The sequence below is a fragment of the Stegostoma tigrinum genome, chromosome 19 (assembly GCF_030684315.1).
Source record: "Stegostoma tigrinum isolate sSteTig4 chromosome 19, sSteTig4.hap1, whole genome shotgun sequence".
Classification (NCBI taxonomy): Eukaryota; Metazoa; Chordata; class Chondrichthyes; order Orectolobiformes; family Stegostomatidae; genus Stegostoma; species Stegostoma tigrinum.
In genome coordinates this window covers 7,754,759-7,761,027 of record NC_081372.1, presented here as the reverse complement: position 1 = coordinate 7,761,027, position 6,269 = coordinate 7,754,759, and positions in this window count along the sequence as shown.

Below are 6,269 nucleotides of genomic sequence, written 5' to 3'. Positions count from 1 at the left end.
ACGTCAGCTTTCCTGCTCCTCTGATGCTGCTTGGCCTGCTGTGATCATCCAGCTCTACACCTTGTTATCTCAGATTCTCCAGCATCTGCAGTTCCTACTGTCTCCTGCTCATTGCTAAGCAATCTTTTCTTTCATTTTAGGCTTCTTATTGTCTCAGCGTGTAGTATTTTCGCCTTCGAGTGAGATAGTTGTGGGTGGAAGATGCACTGTACAAACCTAGATGCATAACTTAGTGTGACACTCCCAGTGCAAAATTGAGGGAGTGGTGCACAGAGGTGCCATCCATCAGCAGACACGTTAAACCTGGGCCCCTGCCTGACCTTTCAGATGGAGGGAAAGGATTTTTTTTTTCACATTCATTCTGGGATGTGGGTGTCACAGCTGGCCAGCATTTATTGCCTGACCCTAGTTGTCTTTGAACTGAATGCCTTGCTAGGCCATTTCAGAGGGCAGTTGAGAGTCAGCCACATTGCTGTGGGTCTGGAGTCACGTGTAGACCAGACTAGGTGGAGATGGCAGCTTCCTTGCATGGAAGGTATTAGTGAACCACATGGGTTTTTCCGGACAATCAACAATGGTTTCACAGTCATCAGTAGATTCTTAATTCCAGATCATTATTTAATTCACATTCCACCGTCTGCAAAAGCAGGATTCAAACCCAGGTCCCAGAACATTAGCTGAGTTTCTGGATTAATAATCTAGTGATAACATCACTAGGCCATTGCCTTCCCTAACTCCTTCATAGTTTATTGGAGGAGAACAAGAAAACCCTTCCTGGTCTCCTAGCCAATATTTATCCCTCAAACAATGTTACCACAACAGGTGGTTTGGTCGTTACTTCATTGATGCATGTGAAAGATTGCTTGTGCAAGTTAGTTGTCATGTTTCCTACCTTACAATAATGAGTACACTTCAGAACTCCTTCATTGGCTGTAAAGCACTTTGAGATGTTCAAAGGACATGAAAATGCTGTATAAATGTAAGTCTTGTTTAAACCATGCATGTGGTGTCAAATGTCGAATCTCAAAAGTATGAGAGTTTACTTTCAGAAATGTTAGCCTTTGAAATATCTGTGTATAATTTCAATATCACTTTTTCTAACTCAAATTGTGATAAGAGATGCTCTTTAATAAGGATCACCAGCAAGATATATGTGCTCTCTTGCTGTATGTAATCAATAGGTTTTGTATATATTTCTTATTCTTGGATTGTATATTCCGATTAAAAAAACACTCAGCAGCAAACTCTTCTGAGTTTAAAACCAAAAGTTATTAGTTCTCACAGTTACCGTGGATTAATTCATGGACTTGTTCTCATACATAGACACACGCACATAAAGATTGGATACGGTTCAGATGGAGCATCTTCACAGATAATATTGAATCCAGTCTCTATTATCTCCAGTCTCTCTTGTGATTGGCCTGGAGTTTCTTTAAAGGGAGTTAAGAGTCAGCCACAATGGTGCGAGACTCGACTCACATATAGGACCAGACTGAGAAAGGATGATGGGCTTCCTTCCATAAAGGACATTAGGGCACCTGGTCAGTTTTTTTGAAAAATTTGAAATTGAGCTACAGAAAATAAAACAGACCTCAACAACATATTGCTCTTCCTCCTGTTCTTACTGATCTGCATGCTCAAACGTATCAAATAAATGCAGATGTCAGACAGGATTGTTGAAACTCAATTCTCTCTTATTTTAATCTGTATAGTTTTCATCATTCAGGGAATTCTACCTTTGGAAGCCTATTTTCCTAGGATTGCCTCAAAACTCTACTTGAATCATCTTCAGTTTGAAAACTAAGATTCTGCCAGACAATTCATAATTGGGCTGAATTTCTTTCAACACACTGACATTCCCCTTTGAAGTATTTTTATATTTGTTTGTCCCTTTGCCTTTTCTGGCTAGACCTGATTTATTATGAACAGTGTTTCCTAAACACTCCCACTGAAACATGCTCCAGTTATTGCCCCACTTCTTCATTCATTTCCTCGAATGAGTTCCAGAACTGGTTTCTTTTTCTGTGGAATGAATCATAAAATTCTTTGATTTACATTTCAGGAAAGTACAGCTCTCTCTTTGTCCTTGAATCTGTTACTGTCCAAATTCCATATTAAATTAAAGTCAATAGTGTATCATCTTGCTATTTGTGTTAACTTAAGACCAGAGAAACTTGTTTCTCTACCTATTTCATGACTCAGTGCATTTAGAAACACAACCACACAGAAACCAATGTGTGCATCAAACTGTTCTTCGGAATTCTATTTGTACATATGGGGCTGATCAAATATCGGTATTGAATGAGCATTGTGATCAGGACAAAGGAAGTATCTTGGATCAACAAGGTATTTTGCTGAAAATTCTTATCCCAGCGGCCATTTCCAGCTAGACACCAATAATTGCTTGCTTTTTAGGGAATTTTACAACCAGTACCTCCCATACCCGCCTGCTAAAAGAGTGTAAATACTGGTAAAAGTTGAGTCTCATGGAAAAGGAAAGAGTTGATATACCAATTAACATTATTCACAAATAATTTCACTTTATGGCATATGAGACAGAGTTTGCTCATAAACCGTGTCATGGACATTCTAGGGACTTTGTTATATTCTGAACAATGTTCTTTCCAAGCTGACAGCTGCTTTAAGGCTCAATGCTTGGCAATTGACTCTGGCACTGGGATTGTGGCATTGACTTTGGTTCCTGAATTGCTGGCACACACGGAGCTCAGAGGCCCATGCAACTGGTAACAAAATGAGAAGGAACACTGATTCTGACTTCAACAACAAGATATATTTATGTAGCACCTCCTACGGTGTAAACAGTTAATTATACCTTGACTGTAAGAATAGGTACTGAGCATGTGTGAAATGTCACAATGATGTCAGAACAAGATAAGCATGTAAGCTCTTAGAGAGGATCTCTTTTACCATCCTCCTGATGTTATTTTAATCAAAAGACACAACTCCTGGACAGGTGGGATCTGAACTTGAACTTTCTGGCCCAGAGATAATGGCACTACCACTATGCCACAGGACTCCTTTAACTGTTTGTACATACTTATGTTCAATCAAACCTGCTCATTTTCCTGAGTGCAGACTTGATCTTATCAAAACACCAATGTAATGAAATATCCTAAGTTGTGCTACACAAGTACATTGGTCAAAGATAACAAAGTGTGGAGCTGGATGAACACAGCAGGCCAAGCAGCAACTCAGGAGCACAAAAGCTGACGTTTCGGGCCTAGACCCTTCATCAGAAAAGGTTGGTCAAAGAGGTATGTTTCAAGGTGTGTCTATAGGGAGAAAGGCAGGTGGAGCTCGGCAAGAAATTGAAGAGGTTTGGGCTTATGCATCTGAAGGCATGACTACAGTGTGATTAAAATTCGGAACAAGAGGCCAGCATTAAAGTGGACCTGCCTGAGAAAACATGATAGATATTGTAAGTGGTGGGGGGAAGGTGGGGGTGGGAGATGGTGATTCTACAGAAGGATATTAATGGGGGATGAGAATTTTAAAATCAGCAAATTTCTTGGAGCCATTGTCGATTAGCAAGCTCAGGGATGATGAATAAACACTGGATTCTACTACACTATGAATATTTTAAATTATTGCTTATGCAGCCCAAGCAAAAGGTCTTCTATTTATGCAATAGTTCCAAAATGCCTTACAACTGACAAAAGGAGTGCAGTTTCCATTGCACTCTAAGAAACATGACAGCCAGTTTGTGCACAGTCATGCTTCATTCAGCACACTATGCAGCAGTCTCTCACCACTGTACTGCATCGGCATAGGTACTTGATTACTTCCACAGTGAGATTTGAACCCATGGCATTTTGACTCAGCGTGGTATTATTAATGGTGATGAATGTTTGTATTGCAATTAAACTATTAGGTATGACCAAAGCTCCTTAGACATCACATTCCAAACATGACCACTATCATCTAGAAGGACAAGGTCAACGGATTCAAGGGAACATCGCTACCTGCTTGTTTGCTGCTCCTGCAAACTAACTTTCACTGACTCATGAACACAGAAACCTGGGTTCCTCTACATACCCGTGCCCTCTCACCATTTAAGAAATTTTCTACCTCTTTGTGAATAACTTCACAAATATTCTCATCATATTCCATCTGCCATATTCTTAAATAATTTATTCTTAAATAATTACTTTAAAACTCTCAAAGTGAGGTGCAGGTAGATTTAAACTCATGTTCTTTCCACATAAACGCTATAAATATGTAATTTTTCCAATATTTATGGAAACAACTTAAGCTTTGATAAAGGAGTCAAATCTTTCAGCCAACAGGGAAATGAGACAAAGGAGAGAGTACATCTTTAAAAGTACACCTAATATGGACGCTGTCAGATGGGGACAGAATCTGTTTCAGTGCTGGTGGGAAGTGAAACAAGCAGCTTTAAATCTTCTTGTAGAGATGGCCCTACATTAAAAACCCAGTAAGTGAAGATTGTACAACTGCGTAATTAATAAACATGTCACTCAACATACACATTCAATTATTTCTAACAGATTCTCCAAAACAATAATACAGCTAAATGGTGTTAAATTATGCCTGAAGATTACATAGACAACAAAATGTGAGGCTGGATGAACACAGCAGGCCAAGCAGCATCTCAGGAGCACAAAAGCTGCCGTTTCGGGCTTAGACTCTTCATCCATCATTGGATGAAGGGTCTAGGCCCGAAACATCAGCTTTTGTGTTCCTGAGATGCTGCTTGGCCTGCTGTGTTCATCCAGCCTCACATTTTGTTGTCTTGGATTCTCCAGCATCTGCAGTTCCCATTATCTCTGAAGATTACACAGACTTGGCTGTATTCCTTTGAGTATATAGGCAAGTTAATTGATGTTTAAGAAAATTAAGGGATTTGGCAGGGCATTTTTTTTTTGCTTAAATAATGTCCAGCAGACTGCTGGGCAGTGATGACTGTTTACCAAATTGTCAGAGTATTCAGATGTTTCTTGACTTAGGGTTTGCAAGGCTCATATTTAAAGATATCAAAATGACAGCAAGTTCATTCACAAAAGAGCCCATTGAAAGCAAAGTTTGGGGAGGTCTTAACTTATTCTAATAAATAGTTGGAGAGGGGGTTGGAATATTATCTCAAGCTGTAGTCAAGGGATAGCACCATCATTGAGGAAACTCAAAAAGCATTGAACAGCAGCCTGTCTTTGGAGAGTTGGATGTTGAACCCACAGTGTGGGAGCTTCAAAAAGTTGTTCATTCAATGGCCCTGGGCAAAGCTCCAAGCACTGATGCTGATGCTACGACCTGAAATCATCAAGCATATGGCTCTGCTACAGTATCTGAATGTCTCTGCTGGAAGAAGTTGGAAATAGGTAACAATACGCATAATACAAAGATTGTGAGGCTGTACAACAAAGGCTACTGCAAGTTATTTGCCCATGTCGCCCTTATCAGATTGGTATAACCGCAGCAAATCTCCTTGCAAAAGAGGCCAACATACCATTTGGCTTCCTACTTGTTTGCTGCTCCTGCAAACTAACTTTCACTGACTCATGAACACAGAAACCTGGGTTCCTCTACATACCCATGCCCTCTCACCATTTAAGAAATTTTCTACCTCTTTGTGAATAACTTCACAAATATTCTCGTCATATTCCATCTGCCATATTCTAAGCCATGCACTGCACCAGTCCAAGTCTCCCTGAAACTTCTTTATAACATCCACAAACTTAGCTTCCCACTCAATTTAGTATCATCAGCAAATTTGGAAATATTACAATTGGCCACATTTTTATAGATTGTGGGCCAAACACTGATTCTTATGATAATCTGCTCGTAACAGCTGCTACCCTGAGAATTTTCAATGGTTACCAATGCTCAACACATGCCACATCCCACCACCCACCAATCACCCGGCAACGCTGGGCAAACACATGTGCTCTAATTTACTAACCTCCTGTGTAGGACATTATCACAAGCCTTCTGGAAATCTCCATACCCATAATCCACTTTTGATCCTCAAGCAATGCTACAAACAATATCTTCAACAAGCTCCAAGAAGCTTGTCAAATTTCCATTCTTTACATTTAAGATCTTGTCCTCAGAAAGAACTATATCGCGTTCAAACTTAGTGCAATGACCACTAGTTCTCAAAATAACAAAGCGAGAAGTTGGATGAACACAGCAGGTCAAGCAGCATCTCAGGAGCACAAAAGCTGACGTTTCGGGCCTACACCCTTTATCAGAGAGCTCTCTTTGAAGGGTCTAGGCCTGAAATGTCAGCT